The sequence below is a fragment of the Papaver somniferum genome, chromosome 5 (genome assembly GCF_003573695.1).
Source record: "Papaver somniferum cultivar HN1 chromosome 5, ASM357369v1, whole genome shotgun sequence".
In the NCBI taxonomy this organism is placed as follows: domain Eukaryota; kingdom Viridiplantae; phylum Streptophyta; class Magnoliopsida; order Ranunculales; family Papaveraceae; genus Papaver; species Papaver somniferum.
Genome location: NC_039362.1, coordinates 99722090 through 99733785, shown reverse-complemented (window position 1 = coordinate 99733785; position 11696 = coordinate 99722090). Strand labels below are relative to the sequence as shown.

The 11696-nt window shown below is 34.4% G+C and overlaps 1 long non-coding RNA gene across 10 annotated transcripts; it reads left to right on the top strand.

Annotated features, from left to right (window-relative positions):
- Positions 1-452: 452 nt before the first annotated feature.
- Positions 453-5166, top strand: LOC113282306. Of its 10 annotated transcripts, none has more exons than XR_003326748.1 (6): positions 453-839; positions 1362-2350; positions 2442-2553; positions 2825-3550; positions 3789-3864; positions 4521-5166. It is a non-coding gene; the product is annotated as an uncharacterized LOC113282306 (long non-coding RNA). The 10 variants fall into 10 exon arrangements; XR_003326749.1 differs by lacking the exons at positions 3789-3864; positions 4521-5166 and adding an exon at positions 3903-4146 and having other exon boundaries at positions 454-839; positions 2825-3163; positions 3368-3550; XR_003326746.1 differs by having other exon boundaries at positions 2825-3864.
- The last annotated feature ends 6530 nt before the right edge of the window (positions 5167-11696 follow it).

The window sequence follows — 11696 nt, the reverse complement described above, 5'->3', positions numbered from 1 at the left end:
CCTATTATCAAGTAATCACACTTTGATTGTTTTATTATCTCGATCTCGTATCCATAGACGACGATTACACAAAGTGTGAATACCGATTCGTTGTATTGTCTCGACTCAGTCCATAGACAATCACTTTTGGTAAGAGGACTTATAGGTGGAAATGTTTAAGATTGTGGTACATTTGGGTACCCTCGTCTTTTCAACCCTGACCTCTTTTTTTTGTAAACTATGATGTAATTGTTCTTTTCTATTAATACGATTTTGAATTAGCAAAGGTAAAATAAATGGAACTTAAGCCAAACTCACTAAGTGAATATCAAACCCTTTAAACCCGTAAGTCATATAAGCCCCCACATCGCGCGGTGAGAATACCCATTCTTGGATGAGCATCACCGCCCCCTTAAAAATTCTCCATTCCACTTTTCCTCTAATTATACGAATGTCACAGTGAATACGGGTATTTTCCCATTTTTTTCACACGAATCTTCCGCGAAACAAAAGAAAAAAGAAAACTCTGTTTTCTTTTCCTCCTTCCGTTCAGCTTCTCTCTTCTTCACTATTAACTTTCGGCTAGGGTTCTAGCCATTTCGATCTATCTAATCCCTTTCCGCTCTATTTTCCTCTCGCGTTTTCTTTTCTTCTTTGGGTTAGGGTTCTTCTGTTTCATTGTACAGGGAAGCATATTCTTCTGTGTTGATTTTAGGGTTTTTTTACGGTTTGATATTATGATTTCCATTGAAGGGAGGTATATTCATGAAACAGAAATTGAGGTTTGCTTATTTGGATGTTTCGATTTTGCAGGGTAGGGTTTATTGAGGTTTCGCTTTTCACTTCAATCAAAATCACGGGTATGGTATCGCTTGATTCATTCTATTCTTATAGTTTGGTTTGGAAAATCACTGTTTCAGTCAAAACCCCTAGATTTATATCTGATTTCGATTCTTGATGGGTTAGTTTTTTTTTTCTTTGTCATATTGTATCTGAATTGCAGTAATCATCTGAATTTTAGTTTACTGATTTTTCAGAGATAGTGTTTAGGTCGTACTGTTGGTGGTAAGGTTTTCCGTTTAGCCTACTTCCATTGATCTTCAAGTTTCTACTCTTCTTAGGGTTTCCTAGAGATTTGTATTTCATATTTCTGTTTTGTTATGTAGTAGATTATGTGTATTCTGATCTGTGAATAATCTCTATAATCTTATTCGTGTTTTGATATTGAAACTTTGATCTCAATACACTGCTATAATCTATTCATCTTTTTGTTTTTTTGTTAAAAATAATGAATCTTTGATCTCAATACACTGCTATAATCTCTTCGTATTTTTGTTTTTTTTTGTTAAAAAAGGTGCTGACTGATTTTGATGGCTTTACAGGCTTCCGCTGGATTTTGTATAAGGCTTCTGATAGGAATTCAAATTTTGCAAACATGTCAATTGTTTGGTACAGATAACTTCAACACCTTATGCTCTATTCGATTTAGGAACTTCATGTTTGTGTGATTCGATAGGTTACTTAAATCCTTGATTGATTTTGTTCTAAATACCTGACCCACTGAACTATCAAGCACAATTGGTAAAAGAAATGAGATCTAGATAGATAAGTATATGTTAGGCCTAATAAGCTATACTATGAGAAACTCATATGTAAAAGATTTAGATGTGGCCCTACAAGCAAAATTGCCCCACATCACATAACTCCTGGATTAGTTACAATAGAGCCTCAAACCATTGGGTAGAGGGGACTAATATTATCCATTTGTTTTGATTCATATAAGTGATTACCACCTGCTGTTTCATACAAAACTGAAAGCCCTAATCACCTTTCTTTTTTTTGCATTATGGAATACAAAGTTCCAGAGAGATGAATTGTATTCTAAAGTCTATAAGAATTTTTAAATCAATATATATATATATCTCTTTTACAGTGTTTTCCTTTAATGTTTAACCAGAAATTTGTAGAAGCTTCGAAGATAGTTTGACCCTGGCAGTAACTGTTTTGCTGAATGTATAGTCATTTGTTTGAATAATAACTGATTTGAAGTGATTTGGAGGTTCAGCAGGCTCGGTACCAGTGGTCTTACTGCCCTTATTACTGGAAATAAACATCTCTCTCTTTTAGTGCCCGAGTGTTTGGTTTGTGAATACCTGATGCTCATGGAAGGTTTCGCCTCGCCTTATACCCTACCCCTAGTTTCCGTTTCTCTATATCTATCTCTCTGTTAGATTGGTGATACCATAGATTTCATTATATCTCTTTTACTGTTTTATCGATTTTTGCTGAAAATGGATAAATAACTAAGCTATTGAGAAACCCTACTAGCCATCGGAGACACATACACGTGAATCTACTCTTATTCAAATTGGTAATCAAGGCTATTTCTCTTTGTCTATTTTTTTTTTCTCTATCTTTTATGTATTCATAACTTTTACTCTCTTGATTTTCTTTTTCCACAGCAATGGAAAAAGCTTCAATCTTATTTTGCCAGACAAATTCAGCTGAAAAATCAAAAGTTTCCCAGAATATTGGGTTTCTTCCACATTTCACCAAAGGTGCTTAGGCATAGAGGTATAGATTTTAATAAATTTTCTGATTCTATTTTGTTGTTTTTACACAGTTCTTAATGTTGTTGCCTTTGAGGTGTTTGGTAATATGGTAAAATAACTGGAGAACAAATATCTCACTATGCATGTAGATACTTGCATATAGATTTCTGCAAAATCTTGGAGTTGCTAAGCTTTATTAGTTAATGCAATGATGACCATGGTAATGATTTAGGTGTCAATTTGTGAGTATCCTTGATTTTTTATTTTAAGTTGAATGTCATGAATATATTCAGGAGGTGGCAGTGGCAGAGGCGGTGGAAAGAAAAAGAACCCTCCAAAAAGAGGTTAAGAAGTTATTTGATCATTTTGAAGAGCTTGCAGACGCGGCATCCACAAATGATAACAAGTGCAATGAGAAAAAAGAAATGAATTGTTGAATAGTTGATTGTAATAAGTAAAGAGGAACCCGATCACTTTATTAGTTAATGCAATGATGACTATGGTAATGATTTATGTGTCAATTTGTGAGTATCCTTGATTTCTTTTTTTAAGTTGAATGTCATGAATATATTCAGGCGGTGGCAGTGGCAGTGGCAGTGGCAGAGGCGGTGGAAAGAATTGGCAACTAATTTGTGAGTATCCTTGATTTCTTTTTTTAAAAATGGCTTAATGAATGGGTGAAGTTCACTTCTGCTTGAGCTTGCTGGCTGAAGTCTACTCGTCTGGAAATGCACATCTTAGAGTGTAAACACTTTTGCTCTAAATTTAAAAGTCCTATAATTTGTCTGTGTTTTTAATTCAATAACTACGAGACGTGTTTGATGAATCTTATCCAGGGTAATTACCCTATGCGGAATAATTTCACTAAGGCGGAACTTCCTCCGCGGAAGGACATGATAACTAATATCCTTCATGAATCAACATGAAATCATTACCTAATGCCAACGCTTCTTGGGGGCAAGGCTCTAGGTGATACCCATTGCTTAAGATCAGGCTCGATGATGGCTCAAGGAAACAAGGTACATGCATAGCATATCAATGAATTTTGGCAATACTCTTAAATAGATTCTTTTATACATTTGTGAGAATCACTAAGTAAAATGCTAGCTGTTGAAAACCTCATCCTCTGGTCTTGCTTCCCATCTACTGCTCCCTGATCTCTTTTGCATACTATTATTTGTTTTTGCGTTGCCATGTATTTATAACTACAATATCTCATGTAAAATGTAACTTGGGTTTCTTTTGATGGTGCGAAAGTTTAATGCTGCGAAAAACCAAAAGCTGAGAACAGATGTGCGGATATGGACATCAGATGTACAGAACATCTCCCATGGTATAATTCTGATCTTTATTACGCATGGTTTTTCGCAGGTCATGGTTTTGGGAGGATAACAAAAGCCTGTGCATGAGCTTTCATTTAGATCAAAATTTTAGGGTTTCTTCTTAAAGGCGACCAAAAATTATTACCGTAGAGCAGGAGATTTTCATTTATAATTTCAATGATACGTAGCTTTTGTGAATGCCTATATTTGTTTGTTCTTCATTCGATCGACATTGGATTGTAAATCTTGTTAACTTTTCTATGTCAATTCAAAATTTATTGACCAAGGTATCATATTTCAATTGTCTACTTGCTTTTCACACTGTGCAAAATGTTAGCCTGGACTATCCCCTTTATAAATGAATATGCTTCGCAATAGTCTTACTGGGAAGTAACTTCCTTTATGCTATCATGTTATCTGCCTGAAAAATTCCATGAAAAAAGATTCCTTTTATGATTTAGTTAATAATGGTGTGTGCTAAGCTCTTTTCTGTTCGGAGCCTGGACATTGAAGTTGAACGCCAATATTGACAAAATGTTAGAATCTATTTCATCTACCTAACAACAAATATATTTTACAGATGTTATCCTACATGATAAGTTGAACCTATTGTCTGTTAAACACACATTATAATCTATTGCTAACGCGATAAGTTGCCCCTTTTAAGCTTGATATTTGGAGAAACACATTGGAATGAAAAAACACAGTGAATGGAGGCGAGGTGAAGCCGAAGATAGGGGCGAAGCCGTCCAACACAAAATCAAAAAGCATCGGGGCGAGGCAAAGCGCCGAAGATAGGGGCGAAGCCGTCCAACACAAAATCAAAAAGCATCGGGGCGAGGCAAAGCCGAGCCACACCTAATCAAAAACATGCCCCGACAGGACGGGACGAAGCCCCACGACACCTAATAAAGATTGCACGATGGAGCGAGGCGAAGCCATATCACACCAAATGAATAGTGATGGTTTTCGGGTCTGCCCGGTGCGTAGCACGGGCATAAAATCTAGTATTTATATAGGGGATGAACAACACCAAAAGTAGGAGGGCGTAAAGCCAAAAACTGTTTCATTTCGTTGCCGATCAATGCAATTGAAGCTCAGCCTTGAACTCACACACAGACTATTTTTTTCTTTGCAATTAATGGCATTGAATTCACACACCAACTGTTTCATTTCGTTATACCCTTACGCATGAAGAATCTGTCCAAACGATCCATCATATTCCTAGGTCAATGGAATTAAACAGTCAAGAATCTCTGATCGACCCGGTAAAATCCCAGGCATCTTAAATTAGGGTTCTTATTATTTTCTTTCCCCAATTTACTTATTCTATTTAGGAACTCAATTATTATCTTTTAATTTTGGATGTATTTTTTTAAAAGATTTAGTGAACTTCATGGTTGGATTTCGTTTTCACAGCAGAAAATCAAGTTATTTCAGGTACCCTCTCCTAATTTCTCTATGTCTCTTTCTACTGCATATGTACAACATAAAGCATAAATCCACCAACATTTGTAAGAATAGTTGTATGTGAAAAAAATACTACTCCCTCCTTTCCTTTTTAATAGGCTGGTTTTGTTTTTAGAGAAATTTAAGGAAATTAAGAGAATTAATCATTAAAAGTGGTTTTCATGACACTTGTCAATAAAAAAAGTGAAGTGAAATGGTCCCCATGACACTTGTCAGCAAAAAAAGTAAAGTGAAATGGTCCACATGACACTTGTCATCAAAATAAATTAAGAGAAAAGTGGTCCCATAAAATTAAAGTAACATTTGACTTTTTTAATTAGGAAACCAACCTATTTTTCTGAAACATTTATTTATAAAAATCAGCATATTAAAAAGAAACGGAGGAAGTATTGTTATTTCTTTCGTATGCATATGGGCATCGATTAAATTGTATAGATTCTATAAACACAAATTTGAAGTCTACATCCCAATTCCCTACATTGTTTGTTTTCCATGTTGGATTATGTGGCACATGACTTAGGCTGACTCATGTAAGACTAAACTTGACTTGGTCCAAGTATGACGTGTACTCTAGGCAATTAAGGATTGCAGGTGTCAGTTAACAAGATATGTGTTAGTATATTTGAATGACACATGTCGGTGATTAGCTTTGATGGAAAGCTAAAAATTGCTCTTTTATATCTGAGAGAGAACAATTATTCTCTTGCCCTAGTAATGAAGTTGCTAAATTTCCATCTCTTATGAACAACAACTAGAATGGTCAGGGTAAAGAAATATATGGTCCTCTAACTTATCTTGAAGTCGTAATTTTAGTACAATCTTATCGAGCATACTGATTGAAGCTAGACAAACACATTGAAGTATCAGGGAGCCAAAGGAATATAGCTATCACTCAAGGTATATATAATTACATCTTGTAATTTAATTGTGGTAAACATAATAATCCTATATCCTATAATCTTTTACATGAATTTGTGATTGCTGTCATGATTAGATTTTCCAACATGTGGCATCAGAGCCAATTGGTATCTTGTTTGCTCATAAAATTGTTTTTGAGGTTAATTTAATGGTAGTATATTTAGCCTTTGTGACAAGATGATTGTAACGTGATGGTCATATTATGATGGTTTGATCGAAATATGGTATCACCCTTTTGTACTTAAAATTGGGTTTCGTTTTAATCCTGTAACTGCCATGATATGATTGATAGTGTAGTTGTAAGGGTGGCATGAAATTGTTGACAGCCCTGAAACCCTCTAAAGAAGAAGTACCCAAGGCTCCGTTTGGTCGATTGACAGTAATTATGACTGCCCCTAAATTTCTTGAATTTCAATTTATGTTGGGTGTTAAATGACAAAATAATGGTGGTATGTTCATTTTTTTTTTTATTGTGATTATGAACATATTGGTGGATTTTATCTTCTCTGTACTAAGAGAATTACATGTCATGTACTACCGATACGATTGATGTCTTCTTTCCAAAGTAGAAGACCATGATGTGTTAACATTTTGACTTAACTCTCTGTAATGGTCTAGTTCATCCTATTAGTGGTCAAGTTGGATGTTTCCTCTTAATGAATATGAGTTTAGTGAACTAAATGGGAATCAGATGTATATGACGGTATGAATATGTGTCAACTTATTATGGTAGCTTAGTGGATTGCATCTTGACCCTTCTCTAGTCACTTATTATATTATGTGCTTGTTGTATAATGTTTGTCCAGGATCTTTGTTTATAACTTAAGAATAAATACATCTGGTCAACCACGCCTTAATTAATTTCTACAATAAAATATGCAATGTATGCAGTTTATGACCCTATAAATATTCTTTTCGGAGTTTAGCCATTAAATAGATTACCAAAGTAACCATTCGAAAATGGTGAGACTCATGAATGAATGATTATGTATAGTCGTTTGCTTAATGAGCTAATTTGGTGTTAATGATTTGTATAAATACCATTATGCAAGATAATTAGCTCATGTATTCTTACATAAAGGTGGTTTCGGTGCCCAAAGGTATCATGCTGTATGAATGTTTAAGGATACTGGATATAGCAAAATGACAATTTGGGTCATATATTTGAGTCATACATTTTGATAAACTATGTGTGTCTTGATTCCTCCCAAAGGAAGGATTTTGATAGTTCAGTTTATCTATTTACATTGCATATTTTGAATGTGACCTGAATGGTACGGAGTTTTACCAGTAAAGTTGTGCTGCCAAAGTGGCCAATTGAAAGGGATAAACCCTCTTAAGTATTATGGTAACAAAGTCATTTGTATATCCTAGTTAAGATTTTGATGACTTGTCCAAAGACGTCATCTGTTGAAATAATTAGGTGAAATATTCTCTTTTAAGAATGGTTTGATACCCAAAGGTGTCATGCTCATGGGCTCATGGGATGGAGAATACACATATGACAAGTTGACATTTATGTTAGCTATTTCTTGGTTGTGTTTGATTGTTTCGTATTGAAGGTTGGCATATTGGTTACATTTTGAGATCGTCTTAACTAGAATTATAACTATTGTAGAATTATTTCATGAGTTATATAATGTTGTAACTTGTTTGTTATTTCGTTCTTAGGCTTAAGTAGTAAAAGCTAAAAATTGACTTTAGTTTTGAGACACTAAACATTGCGTGCTTTAAGAATTTGTTAGATAGACATGGTTAATTACCTCTTCAGGTATGATATATTTCATGTTTGCGGCTTTATAACACTTAATTATTTTATTGTAACTCCTTTCTTTTGCCTCTGTAAAGGTAAACCACATCGAGTTCAGCTAATAATCTGGGTTGCTAAAAAAAATAATTTTTTTTTGATGAACTCATAAGAAATGTGGTTAATAATGTTGTTAATTGCATATTCTAATTAATTATGGTATGGTATTAGTGATCTGTCCAATGACATCACTGTTTGAAGTAATTAGTATATGCTATCCTCATGGTCTTGACTTTTAAGGCTATTTAGTTTTTGAGGATGTTTAGCATATTGACAATGCTAACTGGGTTGCAATAGAAAAGAATGTGTTGTACGTTGTAATTTTGTCCCAAAGGAGGAATTTCGGCAGTATGACTTGTTTTGAAAACTTATGTCGTTTGTTTGCTGCATTATGATATTGTTATATTCTTATTCTTGGTATGTATAAATTGTGTGGAACTGAATGATTTAAGTTAGCACATTAAAAGTCACATATTATCGTAAAATACGATAAAAGAGTGGGAGTATACATAAGCGATATTGTTGTAACTTGGTTGTTGTAACTTGGTTGTTGTAACTTAGCCGCATTACTATTGTAGTGGCAAGAGTACTATTGTAGTGGCAAGAGTGATGTTTCCTTGTTATGTACGGTTATTGGATTCTTGTTTTCTGTGTCTCGTAGTGTTTTTACTTCGAGAGAAAGCAGGATTTAAGCAAAGAGCAATAGTATCTGCATATTGCGATGCCATAATTTCTTGAGATTTCTTTATCATGAATTTTGTTTATCATGAATGTTACGGAATTTCAGAGAAAATGTATTTCACCGTTCTCATCTATGGTTTTCACATTATAGTAATAGTTAACCACACGTAATAAACATGGATTGCAGTGTTGTTACCGGGGCTTGAAAGATTACCAGATGAAAAAGTGAAAGTCATATGAAATGGTGAAAATATATTTCGAAAGGTGTGATGTATGGAGATAACAGTCATGTCAAGTAACCGAATTCCTAGAGTGTTGTGTGTAATGTAAAATGCTCAAGGAACCTAATTTTTCCAGTAAAATGTGATTGTGCTACGGTGTCGGACATAGTTAATACGTACCCGTTATATTGTGGGTAAAAACTCATAAAATTGTTGCATGGAGTGAGCATAAACTAAGCTTCCAGTAAGTTTCTCTAAGTAAGTTTCTCTAGAGAGTCAAGGGAAACATAGTTTATGATGACGCAACGGAAGCTCGAGTTTTTCACCTGCCTGAAGGTATTGGATTAATAAAGATTTCTAATCCAATGGATACACATATTAACCTGATTGTAGCACATAAATTACTGAATCTGGAGACGCTTGATTAATGTTTAATCTAGTGAGAGTTGTAAAATATGAAATGTAGTTTCATTAATTGAATTAGTATTCCCATAATGATTTATAAGATCCAATGTGAATAACCACGACCAGTTGAGCTAATCAAATTTTAGAAAACTAGGAAATTTTGATATTTGTACTGATAATGTGGTATATCATCAGAAACTGAATTTTTGATATTGGATCGAACAAGTGTAGTAGGAATTTGGAGGATAGCGAAATCGACACGGTTTATCTGAATTGAAAACGAAATTTTAGTATGTCATCCTAAGAGATCGGTGTATGGACGTCTAAAGACCTATAAGACCTGTCTTGTAAGTACGGCTGGAGACGGATAAATATCCGCCGGATATTGGCAATACCGATAAGGTTAAGGGTTATCCGATATCCGATAATATCCGGCGGAATCCAAAAATTCCATATCGACAAGGATAAGGATAAGCTATCGGATATTATTCCGATAATTTCCGTTATCTACTCATGATACAAAAAGCTTCTAATAATTACCGATAATTTCCATTAATATTCAATAATTTTCGGTAATTTTCGTTAACTTTCGTTAATATTCGATGATTTCTGATATTTATTTAGGAGAGACGTAATCAAATGGCTAAAGAGTAAACTTAAAGGGTATTAGATATCGAAAATTTCTGAAATTTTTTATGATATAGTTACACACTAACGGTATCCGATATTAACCTAACGGAAACTCCCTTAACCGGTACCAACCGGTACCGTTATGCTAATAGACAGATATTCGTTACGTTAAGGCTATCGGATATCGGATTACCGTTTTGTCGGATATTAACCTAATGGAATCCGGATATTCGGAAAACGGCTATCAGATGTCGAATATCCATTGACAGCCCTACTTGTAAGTAACCTTTAGATCGAGGATAATTCTTTTTTAATCAAGTCACAAATCTGAAGATCAGTGGGAGTAAGTATATATACTAATTGATGACATGTGGTGATTTTATTTTATTTTTAAACCAAGAACTTATGAATGAGTGAGATGAATTTTTCCATTTAGGCGGAGAGAAACATCTCCTTAAAGCGAAGTTCTAAAATTTTATGGCATGGACATTTGCTCCGCTAGTGTTGAAATTACTCAAAAGAGTAACAAATGTTAGCCATGCATGAAGAATATCCATAGATCTCAAGAAAAAGCAAGGAATACCTTATGCTTCCGCATTTTGATGATTTTCATGTATAATGTGTTTAACATGAAACTTATGGAGTTCTATAATATGCATTCTTGGTTGTTGCCAAAGTAACCCAAGAATATAACTTATTTTAGAACACTAAAGTAATGTTTGCACCTTCGTATAATTGATTTGAAGATGTAATGTTTAGACTCGCTTTAAGCTCATGATTCATGGATCCATTTTAGGTCGTGTCTTCATGCTAAGGCGTTGAGTTGTATAGGGATTATTGGGATGAAGCGTAAATAAAGTATAACTGCTTCATCAATTTTGGAGTCTGAATATGTGACATTTTGATAACACCACAATTTTCAAGACTTGGAGAATGTCGACATTATAGCCAAGTGGATGAGAATTTATTGTGCATAACAATCTCTTTCTGGTGAACTCTAAGCATACAAAGATAGAGTTTCCGATTATAAAGAAAGAGAGTAGGAAACAACAATAGATTGTGGAACAAATGAAACAATGGATTAGTTTAGATAGTTCCATAAAATTTTTAGAGATCTCACTAAAGACGTTGTTTTCCTTTTTCCTTGTATTTTGTTCTGTGTATGCACTTATTGAAAATTAGTACAGGATTTTCCTTGATAGAATGCTTGAGAAAGGCACTAATGTTGTTTTGCTTTGTAGGCTCTTAGAAAGAGCTGCCAAAAGCTATTTCAGGTCATATTAGGGATTGAACTAACTATGTAGTGCATGGAAGGGAGCATGTCACATGATGATACGTAACCGCCATGACTCATACTAGTATATTTCCTGATCTTGACATTTACGTGATCTAGAATTTTATTTGCGCACTAATGATTATGTTTCTATATATTACTTATGCCATAAGTCTAATGTGCCAAGTGGGAGAATGTTGGATTATGTGGCACATGATTTAGGCTGACTCATGTAAGACTAAACTTGACTTGGTCCAAGTATGACGTGTCCAACACTAGGCACTTAAGGATTGCTGGTGTCAATTAACAAGATATGTGTTAGTATATTTGAATGACACATGTCGGTGATTAGCTTTGATGGAAAGCTAAAAATTGCTCTTTTATATCTGAGAGAGAACAATTATTCTCTTGCCCTAGTAATGAAGTTGCTAAATTTCC